The 14,505-nt window shown below is 42.9% G+C and overlaps 8 non-coding genes and 1 pseudogene across 8 annotated transcripts; all 9 read left to right on the top strand.

The window, feature by feature from the left end:
- Positions 1 to 3,115: 3,115 nt before the first annotated feature.
- Positions 3,116 to 3,291, top strand: LOC141234075 (U2 spliceosomal RNA; annotated as a pseudogene).
- Positions 3,292 to 4,406: 1,115 nt separating this feature from the next.
- LOC141233905 (U2 spliceosomal RNA) lies at positions 4,407 to 4,597 on the top strand. Its single transcript, XR_012299933.1, has one exon. It is a non-coding gene; the product is annotated as a U2 spliceosomal RNA (small nuclear RNA).
- Positions 4,598 to 5,712: 1,115 nt separating this feature from the next.
- On the top strand, positions 5,713 to 5,903 carry LOC141233904 (U2 spliceosomal RNA). The gene has a single exon (XR_012299932.1). It is a non-coding gene; the product is annotated as a U2 spliceosomal RNA (small nuclear RNA).
- A 1,115-nt stretch (positions 5,904 to 7,018) lies between these two features.
- LOC141233994 (U2 spliceosomal RNA) lies at positions 7,019 to 7,209 on the top strand. Its single transcript, XR_012300017.1, has one exon. It is a non-coding gene; the product is annotated as a U2 spliceosomal RNA (small nuclear RNA).
- Positions 7,210 to 8,324: 1,115 nt separating this feature from the next.
- On the top strand, positions 8,325 to 8,515 carry LOC141234030 (U2 spliceosomal RNA). The gene has a single exon (XR_012300052.1). It is a non-coding gene; the product is annotated as a U2 spliceosomal RNA (small nuclear RNA).
- Positions 8,516 to 9,630: 1,115 nt separating this feature from the next.
- LOC141233903 (U2 spliceosomal RNA) lies at positions 9,631 to 9,821 on the top strand. Its single transcript, XR_012299931.1, has one exon. It is a non-coding gene; the product is annotated as a U2 spliceosomal RNA (small nuclear RNA).
- A 1,115-nt stretch (positions 9,822 to 10,936) lies between these two features.
- Positions 10,937 to 11,127, top strand: LOC141233902 (U2 spliceosomal RNA). Its single transcript, XR_012299930.1, has one exon. It is a non-coding gene; the product is annotated as a U2 spliceosomal RNA (small nuclear RNA).
- Positions 11,128 to 12,242: 1,115 nt separating this feature from the next.
- LOC141233901 (U2 spliceosomal RNA) lies at positions 12,243 to 12,433 on the top strand. Its single transcript, XR_012299929.1, has one exon. It is a non-coding gene; the product is annotated as a U2 spliceosomal RNA (small nuclear RNA).
- A 1,115-nt stretch (positions 12,434 to 13,548) lies between these two features.
- LOC141233900 (U2 spliceosomal RNA) lies at positions 13,549 to 13,739 on the top strand. The gene has a single exon (XR_012299928.1). It is a non-coding gene; the product is annotated as a U2 spliceosomal RNA (small nuclear RNA).
- Positions 13,740 to 14,505: the final 766 nt, after the last annotated feature.

Genomic DNA, 14,505 nt, shown 5'->3' with positions numbered 1-14,505 from the left:
TAGTTTTAAAGGTGTGGACTTTAGACTTTTGAACATTTATGCTTCTCCGGTGAAGGAAGAGAGACATCAGTTGTTTGAAGATGTGCAATATTACCTACCTGGTTCATCGCCTCTGATGTTCTGTGGGGATTTCAATTGTGTCTTGCCTGGTGAAGGGAGAAGCGGGAGTTCCACCGTTCCTAAAAAAGACAAAACAGAGAAACAACTAAAGGATTTGTTAACTGATTTTTTTCTTAGAGACTCCTGGAAAGAGATCCGTAGTAATGATCCCGGTTATACTTGGGAGAACTCTTCTTCTAAATCTCGTATTGATTTTATTTTCATGTCCCAATATGTGAATGTCAAATCTGTTGTCTTAATCCCAAACATTTTTTCAGATCATAAGATGTTGCTATCAGAGTTAGAATTACCTGGGCTTGTCAAGGCAAGAGGAGTTTGGAGGCTAAATACAACATTGTTACAAGATCCTAAGGTAAGAACAGATTTTAAAGCGTTTTTTAATTATTTAAGAACAAAACAACAAAAATTTTTAACTCTGCTAGAATGGTGGGAATACAGCAAGATGAAGATAAAAAGTTTTTTTATCAAGGTCAGCATAGCCAATGCAAGAGAAAAGTCCGCTTGGCATAAAAGGCTTATTACTAAATTGCAGACCTGTTATCAACTAAGAGATGTGGGACTTGAAATGGACGATTTAATTGAAGCAACAAAAAAAGAAATTAAAAAGAGTATAGAGTCGAAGGGTAAGGAAATAATTTATAACTCAAAAATTGAAGTGATGGAGAAAAATGAAAAGTGCTCAAGATTTTTTTTTAAAAAAGTAGTTGCTGCTAAGGAAATGATAACAGAATTAGAGGGTGAAACTACAACTGAAGGTATGCTCAACCAAGCTCACCAGTTTTATCAGCAGCTTTTTAATGAGAAAACTATAGACCAGTCTTTTACTGAAGATGCCCTTAATTCATTAAAAAATAGTCTGAGCCGCGAAGACCAAGAATTGTTATGCACTGAAGTCACCTTGTCGGAAGTAGATGCTGCTATCAAAAGTTTTTCCTATGGGAAAACCCCTGGTTCTGACGGTTTGCCTGTTGAATTTTATCGTGAATTTTGGAATTTTTTAAAACCCGACTTGTTTTTAGTAATCAAAGAAGCTTTTAAGTGTGATATCCTGCCTATATCTTGGAGAAGTGGTCTGGTCTCCCTGATTTTTAAAAAAGGAGCCAAATCCCATCTGGCAAACTGGAGACCAATCACACTGTTGAATGTTGATTACAAGTTGATGTCCAAAATTTTAGTGAACCGTTTTAAAAAAGTTTTATCCAAAGTTATTTATGAAGACCAGGTATGTGGGGTGCCAGGAAGAGGAGTTGCGGAGCATCTCAATACCATCCGCGATGTCATATGGTACCAGCAATCCAGGAAGCAAGACTTAGCAATTTTATCGTTGGATTTTCAAAAGGCTTTTGATCGTGTCTCTCATTGTTTTTTATGGTTGGTTTTAAAAAAAATGGGCTTCCCTGAAATTTTTATCAAGCAAGTGGCACTTTTATATAAGAACTCTTTTAGTAAAATTTTAATCAATGGATTTTTGTCTAATGAAGTGTTTTTGCATTCAGGTGTGAAGCAAGGCTGCCCTTTGTCCCCAGTGCTATTTATATGTGCAATAGAGCCTCTTTTATCTATGCTACGAGAGGATAAAGTGATTAAAGGTGTCCCTATCCCTGGAGGACATGGAAGAGATGTGAAGGTAATGGGCTACATGGATGATATTACTATTTTTTGTTCATCACCTGCCGCTCTCAGGAGAGCTATAAGAACGACCAATTTTTTTTGTGAAGCCTCAGGTTTTAAGTTAAACATTGAGAAATGTGATTGTTTTGTCCGTGGCAATTGGGCGGATGTGTCCATCCCTGATCTCCCGATGCAGTCAGAGAAGATTAAAATTCTGGGCGTGATTTTTGATCGACAGAATGATGGAATGAAGAGCTGGGATGGAGTAAGGGACAAAATACAAAAGAAGATTGACTTTTGGAAATTAAGAAAATTAACAATCGAAGGTAAAGTTTTAATTATTAAGGCCCTTCTGCTTCCTGTCATGTTATATCTCAGTTATGTTTATCCCCCAAGTGACCTTACAGCGAGAAGATTACAGAGAATGCTGTTTGAATTTGTGTGGAACTCTAAGTTCGAAAAGGTGAAGAGAGAAACAATGTACAAGATGCACCACCTTGGTGGTAAGGATGTTCCCAACGTCAAACTGTTTTTATACTCCAAGTTTTTTAGCCTCTGTTTTAAATATATGTTTGCTTCAAGCCCTTGGGCACATTTTTTAAGATATGCAGCTGGCCACATTTTTAGGAGGCGAAAGTGGATATCCATTTCTTTAACAAGCCCAGTGTTGTTATCACCTCCACAACAATATGCCATCCTGGAGAAAGTTATCAGATTATATGGCCTAGATTCTTTTGAGATGGAGACATTGAAGAATGCAAGGAAGCTGCTGCAGCAATTAAAAAAGAAAGAAACTTTGACGCCCATAAGCCATTATTCATATAGCAGAGTCACTAAAATATGGAATTTAACAAATGCACCTTACCTGATGAATCAACATAAAGACTTAGCTTGGATGATTGTGCAGGAATGTTTACCGACTCGTGATTTCCAGTATAAAAGAAGACTTAGCACTATACAAACCTGCCCGAGGCATCAGTGCAATAATGATGAGACTACTATGCACCTTATTTGGAATTGTGATTTTGCACAGCAAGTGTGGAAAGACTGTGGTGAGCTTTTAAAATTTTTATCTGGTCTTAATTTTTTAAGCCATGAAGTGGTTTTATATGGGATTTTACCAAACATGACGAAAGAAAAAGAGAGAGTTTTATGGTGCACTTTGAGTTGTGTTAAAAGTGCTCTATGGAAGACCAGAAACATATTGTTGTTTAAAAGAGACTATATAGAAGTCAAGGATTGTATAAGACTGGCATTAAGTGAAATTTATATGTACTACCTAATGGATATGAAGAAGCTTGGAAAGAAAAGATCCCTGAGTATATGGAACTATCACCTATGGAAGATGTTATTTTAAAGCTCTGAAGAAAAGATAAAGACTACGATATTTTAAATATAAACGCAAAATCTGTTCTTATCAGTTTAATATCTGATACGTCCCCTATCTGGGGACCATATATTAAATGGATTTTTAGAACAGGGAGATGGAAAAAGAGCTTGCTCTGTCCACTCCACGCATTGACCTGGTATTGCAGTATCTCCAGGACCGGTGCACCCCTTCTTTAATGCAGTTTCTAAAATCAGAAAGAATTGAATTCAATGTTTTTTGTTCATTTTGCTTGTTTGTCGGATTTTGGGATGGACTCTTTGGCTTTGCTTTTCTTCTCCTCATTGGATTTTTCATGTTCAAAGTTGCAGAAGCCAGATTACAAGCTCATTTTGGTTCAACTTCAGCAACTGTGCATTGCATTGCCATGTAATGTGATGCAATGCTATCTTTCTAGCTCTCCCTTTTTACTTCCTTTTGGATAAACAGACATATTAGGCAAGCATTTTGGAGCTTTCACCTAAATAACTACAGGTGGTGAGATAAGCTGCACAATATAATTGACCTTTCAGTATATTGTTGCACACACACCATCTATTTAGCAAATGCCCTTGTTATCAACAGCAGCCTTTTAAACTCACCTGAGCTAACAGGTATGTGCGCTGGTTACTCTGCTGCGCTTAAAATTTCTTTTTTGGTTTGCTACAATGCCTTTTCTGAAACGTTGTCTCCTTCTGCTGGAACACTGACTTCTTTCATTTAATGCCTGCAGACTATAAAAGAGAACCCAACCCAAAAAGTTTGGTTGATTAGTCTGTGGCATTCTGTTAAACTGTTGCTTATGGCGGTCTCTGTGAGCTTCTCAGCGACATTCAGCCAGCCAGGTATCCTGCCTGCAGTAGATGGAATGTGGCAATGGAACGCTGGCTGCGCGTGTCATAATAGGCTCTGAGCCTTTATATACCTGTGCACAGCAGCAGCCACCTTCAGTCTGCTGCTGGACAGCCAGCAGCAGCAGCAGCAGGAGAGGTATGTAATCAGGAGCCCTCCTGCTAAGGGTAGACAGCTGCTCGTTCCACCCCACCCCCCGCCTTAATTGGTTCTCCTCCCTTCCAACGGTGTTGAGGCGGGTGGGAACAGCAGGGGGTGAAGGTGCTGTGTTTAAAGAGGTGGAGTTATGCAGATCTAAAACGCGTGGATTGCAGCAGCAGCAAGCCGAAAAGTGCAGGCATGTAAGGGATCTAGAGGTTGACAACATGTCTTCTTAACGGGAGTCCAGGAGCTCATCTCCACAAATGGACTTTTCAGGATCCTTGGGTGGCTCCGTAGTTTGAAACCAATTCTGGTTATCGCTTCTCGGCCTTTTGGCTAAGATCAAGTGTAGTATCTGTTCTTATCAGTTTAATATCTGATACGTCCCCTATCTGGGGACCATATATTAAATGGATTTTTAGAACAGGGAGATGGAAAAAGAGCTTGCTCTGTCCACTCCACGCATTGACCTGGTATTGCAGTATCTCCAGGACCGGTGCACCCCTTCTTTAATGCAGTTTCTAAAATCAGAAAGAATTGAATTCAATGTTTTTTGTTCATTTTGCTTGTTTGTCGGATTTTGGGATGGACTCTTTGGCTTTGCTTTTCTTCTCCTCATTGGATTTTTCATGTTCAAAGTTGCAGAAGCCAGATTACAAGCTCATTTTGGTTCAACTTCAGCAACTGTGCATTGCATTGCCATGTAATGTGATGCAATGCTATCTTTCTAGCTCTCCCTTTTTACTTCCTTTTGGATAAACAGACATATTAGGCAAGCATTTTGGAGCTTTCACCTAAATAACTACAGGTGGTGAGATAAGCTGCACAATATAATTGACCTTTCAGTATATTGTTGCACACACACCATCTATTTAGCAAATGCCCTTGTTATCAACAGCAGCCTTTTAAACTCACCTGAGCTAACAGGTATGTGCGCTGGTTACTCTGCTGCGCTTAAAATTTCTTTTTTGGTTTGCTACAATGCCTTTTCTGAAACGTTGTCTCCTTCTGCTGGAACACTGACTTCTTTCATTTAATGCCTGCAGACTATAAAAGAGAACCCAACCCAAAAAGTTTGGTTGATTAGTCTGTGGCATTCTGTTAAACTGTTGCTTATGGCGGTCTCTGTGAGCTTCTCAGCGACATTCAGCCAGCCAGGTATCCTGCCTGCAGTAGATGGAATGTGGCAATGGAACGCTGGCTGCGCGTGTCATAATAGGCTCTGAGCCTTTATATACCTGTGCACAGCAGCAGCCACCTTCAGTCTGCTGCTGGACAGCCAGCAGCAGCAGCAGCAGGAGAGGTATGTAATCAGGAGCCCTCCTGCTAAGGGTAGACAGCTGCTCGTTCCACCCCACCCCCCGCCTTAATTGGTTCTCCTCCCTTCCAACGGTGTTGAGGCGGGTGGGAACAGCAGGGGGTGAAGGTGCTGTGTTTAAAGAGGTGGAGTTATGCAGATCTAAAACGCGTGGATTGCAGCAGCAGCAAGCCGAAAAGTGCAGGCATGTAAGGGATCTAGAGGTTGACAACATGTCTTCTTAACGGGAGTCCAGGAGCTCATCTCCACAAATGGACTTTTCAGGATCCTTGGGTGGCTCCGTAGTTTGAAACCAATTCTGGTTATCGCTTCTCGGCCTTTTGGCTAAGATCAAGTGTAGTATCTGTTCTTATCAGTTTAATATCTGATACGTCCCCTATCTGGGGACCATATATTAAATGGATTTTTAGAACAGGGAGATGGAAAAAGAGCTTGCTCTGTCCACTCCACGCATTGACCTGGTATTGCAGTATCTCCAGGACCGGTGCACCCCTTCTTTAATGCAGTTTCTAAAATCAGAAAGAATTGAATTCAATGTTTTTTGTTCATTTTGCTTGTTTGTCGGATTTTGGGATGGACTCTTTGGCTTTGCTTTTCTTCTCCTCATTGGATTTTTCATGTTCAAAGTTGCAGAAGCCAGATTACAAGCTCATTTTGGTTCAACTTCAGCAACTGTGCATTGCATTGCCATGTAATGTGATGCAATGCTATCTTTCTAGCTCTCCCTTTTTACTTCCTTTTGGATAAACAGACATATTAGGCAAGCATTTTGGAGCTTTCACCTAAATAACTACAGGTGGTGAGATAAGCTGCACAATATAATTGACCTTTCAGTATATTGTTGCACACACACCATCTATTTAGCAAATGCCCTTGTTATCAACAGCAGCCTTTTAAACTAACCTGAGCTAACAGGTATGTGCGCTGGTTACTCTGCTGCGCTTAAAATTTCTTTTTTGGTTTGCTACAATGCCTTTTCTGAAACGTTGTCTCCTTCTGCTGGAACACTGACTTCTTTCATTTAATGCCTGCAGACTATAAAAGAGAACCCAACCCAAAAAGTTTGGTTGATTAGTCTGTGGCATTCTGTTAAACTGTTGCTTATGGCGGTCTCTGTGAGCTTCTCAGCGACATTCAGCCAGCCAGGTATCCTGCCTGCAGTAGATGGAATGTGGCAATGGAACGCTGGCTGCGCGTGTCATAATAGGCTCTGAGCCTTTATATACCTGTGCACAGCAGCAGCCACCTTCAGTCTGCTGCTGGACAGCCAGCAGCAGCAGCAGCAGGAGAGGTATGTAATCAGGAGCCCTCCTGGTAAGGGTAGACAGCTGCTCGTTCCACCCCACCCCCCGCCTTAATTGGTTCTCCTCTCTTCCAACGGTGTTGAGGCGGGTGGGAACAGCAGGGGGTGAAGGTGCTGTGTTTAAAGAGGTGGAGTTATGCAGATCTAAAACGCGTGGATTGCAGCAGCAGCAAGCCGAAAAGTGCAGGCATGTAAGGGATCTAGAGGTTGACAACATGTCTTCTTAACGGGAGTCCAGGAGCTCATCTCCACAAATGGACTTTTCAGGATCCTTGGGTGGCTCCGTAGTTTGAAACCAATTCTGGTTATCGCTTCTCGGCCTTTTGGCTAAGATCAAGTGTAGTATCTGTTCTTATCAGTTTAATATCTGATACGTCCCCTATCTGGGGACCATATATTAAATGGATTTTTAGAACAGGGAGATGGAAAAAGAGCTTGCTCTGTCCACTCCACGCATTGACCTGGTATTGCAGTATCTCCAGGACTGGTGCACCCCTTCTGTAATGCAGTTTCTAAAATCAGAAAGAATTGAATTCAATGTTTTTTGTTCATTTTGCTTGTTTGTCGGATTTGGGGATGGACTCTTTGGCTTTGCTTTTCTTCTCCTCATTGGATTTTTCATGTTCAAAGTTGCAGAAGCCAGATTACAAGCTCATTTTGGTTCAACTTCAGCAACTGTGCATTGCATTGCCATGTAATGTGATGCAATGCTATCTTTCTAGCTCTCCCTTTTTACTTCCTTTTGGATAAACAGACATATTAGGCAAGCATTTTGGAGCTTTCACCTAAATAACTACAGGTGGTGAGATAAGCTGCACAATATAATTGACCTTTCAGTATATTGTTGCACACACACCATCTATTTAGCAAATGCCCTTGTTATCAACAGCAGCCTTTTAAACTCACCTGAGCTAACAGGTATGTGCGCTGGTTACTCTGCTGCGCTTAAAATTTCTTTTTTGGTTTGCTACAATGCCTTTTCTGAAACGTTGTCTCCTTCTGCTGGAACACTGACTTCTTTCATTTAATGCCTGCAGACTATAAAAGAGAACCCAACCCAAAAAGTTTGGTTGATTAGTCTGTGGCATTCTGTTAAACTGTTGCTTATGGCGGTCTCTGTGAGCTTCTCAGCGACATTCAGCCAGCCAGGTATCCTGCCTGCAGTAGATGGAATGTGGCAATGGAACGCTGGCTGCGCGTGTCATAATAGGCTCTGAGCCTTTATATACCTGTGCACAGCAGCAGCCACCTTCAGTCTGCTGCTGGACAGCCAGCAGCAGCAGTAGCAGGAGAGGTATGTAATCAGGAGCCCTCCTGCTAAGGGTAGACAGCTGCTCGTTCCACCCCACCCCCCGCCTTAATTGGTTCTCCTCCCTTCCAAGGGTGTTGAGGCGGGTGGGAACAGCAGGGGGTGAAGGTGCTGTGTTTAAAGAGGTGGAGTTATGCAGATCTAAAACGCGTGGATTGCAGCAGCAGCAAGCCGAAAAGTGCAGGCATGTAAGGGATCTAGAGGTTGACAACATGTCTTCTTAACGGGAGTCCAGGAGCTCATCTCCACAAATGGACTTTTCAGGATCCTTGGGTGGCTCCGTAGTTTGAAACCAATTCTGGTTATCGCTTCTCGGCCTTTTGGCTAAGATCAAGTGTAGTATCTGTTCTTATCAGTTTAATATCTGATACGTCCCCTATCTGGGGACCATATATTAAATGGATTTTTAGAACAGGGAGATGGAAAAATAGCTTGCTCTGTCCACTCCACGCATTGACCTGGTATTGCAGTATCTCCAGGACCGGTGCACCCCTTCTTTAATGCAGTTTCTAAAATCAGAAAGAATTGAATTCAATGTTTTTTGTTCATTTTGCTTGTTTGTCGGATTTTGGGATGGACTCTTTGGCTTTGCTTTTCTTCTCCTCATTGGATTTTTCATGTTCAAAGTTGCAGAAGCCAGATTACAAGCTCATTTTGGTTCAACTTCAGCAACTGTGCATTGCATTGCCATGTAATGTGATGCAATGCTATCTTTCTAGCTCTCCCTTTTTACTTCCTTTTGGATAAACAGACATATTAGGCAAGCATTTTGGAGCTTTCACCTAAATAACTACAGGTGGTGAGATAAGCTGCACAATATAATTGACCTTTCAGTATATTGTTGCACACACACCATCTATTTAGCAAATGCCCTTGTTATCAACAGCAGCCTTTTAAACTCACCTGAGCTAACAGGTATGTGCGCTGGTTACTCTGCTGCGCTTAAAATTTCTTTTTTGGTTTGCTACAATGCCTTTTCTGAAACGTTGTCTCCTTCTGCTGGAACACTGACTTCTTTCATTTAATGCCTGCAGACTATAAAAGAGAACCCAACCCAAAAAGTTTGGTTGATTAGTCTGTGGCATTCTGTTAAACTGTTGCTTATGGCGGTCTCTGTGAGCTTCTCAGCGACATTCAGCCAGCCAGGTATCCTGCCTGCAGTAGATGGAATGTGGCAATGGAACGCTGGCTGCGCGTGTCATAATAGGCTCTGAGCCTTTATATACCTGTGCACAGCAGCAGCCACCTTCAGTCTGCTGCTGGACAGCCAGCAGCAGCAGCAGCAGGAGAGGTATGTAATCAGGAGCCCTCCTGCTAAGGGTAGACAGCTGCTCGTTCCACCCCACCCCCCGCCTTAATTGGTTCTCCTCCCTTCCAACGGTGTTGAGGCGGGTGGGAACAGCAGGGGGTGAAGGTGCTGTGTTTAAAGAGGTGGAGTTATGCAGATCTAAAACGCGTGGATTGCAGCAGCAGCAAGCCGAAAAGTGCAGGCATGTAAGGGATCTAGAGGTTGACAACATGTCTTCTTAACGGGAGTCCAGGAGCTCATCTCCACAAATGGACTTTTCAGGATCCTTGGGTGGCTCCGTAGTTTGAAACCAATTCTGGTTATCGCTTCTCGGCCTTTTGGCTAAGATCAAGTGTAGTATCTGTTCTTATCAGTTTAATATCTGATACGTCCCCTATCTGGGGACCATATATTAAATGGATTTTTAGAACAGGGAGATGGAAAAAGAGCTTGCTCTGTCCACTCCACGCATTGACCTGGTATTGCAGTATCTCCAGGACCGGTGCACCCCTTCTTTAATGCAGTTTCTAAAATCAGAAAGAATTGAATTCAATGTTTTTTGTTCATTTTGCTTGTTTGTCGGATTTTGGGATGGACTCTTTGGCTTTGCTTTTCTTCTCCTCATTGGATTTTTCATGTTCAAAGTTGCAGAAGCCAGATTACAAGCTCATTTTGGTTCAACTTCAGCAACTGTGCATTGCATTGCCATGTAATGTGATGCAATGCTATCTTTCTAGCTCTCCCTTTTTACTTCCTTTTGGATAAACAGACATATTAGGCAAGCATTTTGGAGCTTTCACCTAAATAACTACAGGTGGTGAGATAAGCTGCACAATATAATTGACCTTTCAGTATATTGTTGCACACACACCATCTATTTAGCAAATGCCCTTGTTATCAACAGCAGCCTTTTAAACTCACCTGAGCTAACAGGTATGTGCGCTGGTTACTCTGCTGCGCTTAAAATTTCTTTTTTGGTTTGCTACAATGCCTTTTCTGAAACGTTGTCTCCTTCTGCTGGAACACTGACTTCTTTCATTTAATGCCTGCAGACTATAAAAGAGAACCCAACCCAAAAAGTTTGGTTGATTAGTCTGTGGCATTCTGTTAAACTGTTGCTTATGGCGGTCTCTGTGAGCTTCTCAGCGACATTCAGCCAGCCAGGTATCCTGCCTGCAGTAGATGGAATGTGGCAATGGAACGCTGGCTGCGCGTGTCATAATAGGCTCTGAGCCTTTATATACCTGTGCACAGCAGCAGCCACCTTCAGTCTGCTGCTGGACAGCCAGCAGCAGCAGCAGCAGGAGAGGTATGTAATCAGGAGCCCTCCTGCTAAGGGTAGACAGCTGCTCGTTCCACCCCACCCCCCGCCTTAATTGGTTCTCCTCCCTTCCAACGGTGTTGAGGCGGGTGGGAACAGCAGGGGGTGAAGGTGCTGTGTTTAAAGAGGTGGAGTTATGCAGATCTAAAACGCGTGGATTGCAGCAGCAGCAAGCCGAAAAGTGCAGGCATGTAAGGGATCTAGAGGTTGACAACATGTCTTCTTAACGGGAGTCCAGGAGCTCATCTCCACAAATGGACTTTTCAGGATCCTTGGGTGGCTCCGTAGTTTGAAACCAATTCTGGTTATCGCTTCTCGGCCTTTTGGCTAAGATCAAGTGTAGTATCTGTTCTTATCAGTTTAATATCTGATACGTCCCCTATCTGGGGACCATATATTAAATGGATTTTTAGAACAGGGAGATGGAAAAAGAGCTTGCTCTGTCCACTCCACGCATTGACCTGGTATTGCAGTATCTCCAGGACCGGTGCACCCCTTCTTTAATGCAGTTTCTAAAATCAGAAAGAATTGAATTCAATGTTTTTTGTTCATTTTGCTTGTTTGTCGGATTTTGGGATGGACTCTTTGGCTTTGCTTTTCTTCTCCTCATTGGATTTTTCATGTTCAAAGTTGCAGAAGCCAGATTACAAGCTCATTTTGGTTCAACTTCAGCAACTGTGCATTGCATTGCCATGTAATGTGATGCAATGCTATCTTTCTAGCTCTCCCTTTTTACTTCCTTTTGGATAAACAGACATATTAGGCAAGCATTTTGGAGCTTTCACCTAAATAACTACAGGTGGTGAGATAAGCTGCACAATATAATTGACCTTTCAGTATATTGTTGCACACACACCATCTATTTAGCAAATGCCCTTGTTATCAACAGCAGCCTTTTAAACTCACCTGAGCTAACAGGTATGTGCGCTGGTTACTCTGCTGCGCTTAAAATTTCTTTTTTGGTTTGCTACAATGCCTTTTCTGAAACGTTGTCTCCTTCTGCTGGAACACTGACTTCTTTCATTTAATGCCTGCAGACTATAAAAGAGAACCCAACCCAAAAAGTTTAGTTGATTAGTCTGTGGCATTCTGTTAAACTGTTGCTTATGGCGGTCTCTGTGAGCTTCTCAGCGACATTCAGCCAGCCAGGTATCCTGCCTGCAGTAGATGGAATGTGGCAATGGAACGCTGGCTGCGCGTGTCATAATAGGCTCTGAGCCTTTATATACCTGTGCACAGCAGCAGCCACCTTCAGTCTGCTGCTGGACAGCCAGCAGCAGCAGTAGCAGGAGAGGTATGTAATCAGGAGCCCTCCTGCTAAGGGTAGACAGCTGCTCGTTCCACCCCACCCCCCGCCTTAATTGGTTCTCCTCCCTTCCAAGGGTGTTGAGGCGGGTGGGAACAGCAGGGGGTGAAGGTGCTGTGTTTAAAGAGGTGGAGTTATGCAGATCTAAAACGCGTGGATTGCAGCAGCAGCAAGCCGAAAAGTGCAGGCATGTAAGGGATCTAGAGGTTGACAACATGTCTTCTTAACGGGAGTCCAGGAGCTCATCTCCACAAATGGACTTTTCAGGATCCTTGGGTGGCTCCGTAGTTTGAAACCAATTCTGGTTATCGCTTCTCGGCCTTTTGGCTAAGATCAAGTGTAGTATCTGTTCTTATCAGTTTAATATCTGATACGTCCCCTATCTGGGGACCATATATTAAATGGATTTTTAGAACAGGGAGATGGAAAAAGAGCTTGCTCTGTCCACTCCACGCATTGACCTGGTATTGCAGTATCTCCAGGACCGGTGCACCCCTTCTTTAATGCAGTTTCTAAAATCAGAAAGAATTGAATTCAATGTTTTTTGTTCATTTTGCTTGTTTGTCGGATTTTGGGATGGACTCTTTGGCTTTGCTTTTCTTCTCCTCATTGGATTTTTCATGTTCAAAGTTGCAGAAGCCAGATTACAAGCTCATTTTGGTTCAACTTCAGCAACTGTGCATTGCATTGCCATGTAATGTGATGCAATGCTATCTTTCTAGCTCTCCCTTTTTACTTCCTTTTGGATAAACAGACATATTAGGCAAGCATTTTGGAGCTTTCACCTAAATAACTACAGGTGGTGAGATAAGCTGCACAATATAATTGACCTTTCAGTATATTGTTGCACACACACCATCTATTTAGCAAATGCCCTTGTTATCAACAGCAGCCTTTTAAACTCACCTGAGCTAACAGGTATGTGCGCTGGTTACTCTGCTGCGCTTAAAATTTCTTTTTTGGTTTGCTACAATGCCTTTTCTGAAACGTTGTCTCCTTCTGCTGGAACACTGACTTCTTTCATTTAATGCCTGCAGACTATAAAAGAGAACCCAACCCAAAAAGTTTGGTTGATTAGTCTGTGGCATTCTGTTAAACTGTTGCTTATGGCGGTCTCTGTGAGCTTCTCAGCGACATTCAGCCAGCCAGGTATCCTGCCTGCAGTAGATGGAATGTGGCAATGGAACGCTGGCTGCGCGTGTCATAATAGGCTCTGAGCCTTTATATACCTGTGCACAGCAGCAGCCACCTTCAGTCTGCTGCTGGACAGCCAGCAGCAGCAGCAGCAGGAGAGGTATGTAATCAGGAGCCCTCCTGCTAAGGGTAGACAGCTGCTCGTTCCACCCCACCCCCCGCCTTAATTGGTTCTCCTCCCTTCCAACGGTGTTGAGGCGGGTGGGAACAGCAGGGGGTGAAGGTGCTGTGTTTAAAGAGGTGGAGTTATGCAGATCTAAAACGCGTGGATTGCAGCAGCAGCAAGCCGAAAAGTGCAGGCATGTAAGGGATCTAGAGGTTGACAACATGTCTTCTTAACGGGAGTCCAGGAGCTCATCTCCACAAATGGACTTTTCAGGATCCTTGGGTGGCTCCGTAGTTTGAAACCAATTCTGGTTATCGCTTCTCGGCCTTTTGGCTAAGATCAAGTGTAGTATCTGTTCTTATCAGTTTAATATCTGATACGTCCCCTATCTGGGGACCATATATTAAATGGATTTTTAGAACAGGGAGATGGAAAAAGAGCTTGCTCTGTCCACTCCACGCATTGACCTGGTATTGCAGTATCTCCAGGACCGGTGCACCCCTTCTTTAATGCAGTTTCTAAAATCAGAAAGAATTGAATTCAATGTTTTTTGTTCATTTTGCTTGTTTGTCGGATTTTGGGATGGACTCTTTGGCTTTGCTTTTCTTCTCCTCATTGGATTTTTCATGTTCAAAGTTGCAGAAGCCAGATTACAAGCTCATTTTGGTTCAACTTCAGCAACTGTGCATTGCATTGCCATGTAATGTGATGCAATGCTATCTTTCTAGCTCTCCCTTTTTACTTCCTTTTGGATAAACAGACATATTAGGCAAGCATTTTGGAGCTTTCACCTAAATAACTACAGGTGGTGAGATAAGCTGCACAATATAATTGACCTTTCAGTATATTGTTGCACACACACCATCTATTTAGCAAATGCCCTTGTTATCAACAGCAGCCTTTTAAACTCACCTGAGCTAACAGGTATGTGCGCTGGTTACTCTGCTGCGCTTAAAATTTCTTTTTTGGTTTGCTACAATGCCTTTTCTGAAACGTTGTCTCCTTCTGCTGGAACACTGACTTCTTTCATTTAATGCCTGCAGACTATAAAAGAGAACCCAACCCAAAAAGTTTGGTTGATTAGTCTGTGGCATTCTGTTAAACTGTTGCTTATGGCGGTCTCTGTGAGCTTCTCAGCGACATTCAGCCAGCCAGGTATCCTGCCTGCAGTAGATGGAATGTGGCAATGGAACGCTGGCTGCGCGTGTCATAATAGGCTCTGAGCCTTTATATACCTGTGCACAGCAGCAGCCACCTTCAGTCTGCTGCT

Source organism: Phyllobates terribilis, unplaced genomic scaffold (assembly GCF_046119375.1).
Source record: "Phyllobates terribilis strain yellow unplaced genomic scaffold, ASM4611937v1 Scaffold_629__1_contigs__length_933511, whole genome shotgun sequence".
In the NCBI taxonomy this organism is placed as follows: Eukaryota; Metazoa; Chordata; class Amphibia; order Anura; family Dendrobatidae; genus Phyllobates; species Phyllobates terribilis.
This window is presented reverse-complemented; position numbering and strand designations above follow the sequence as displayed.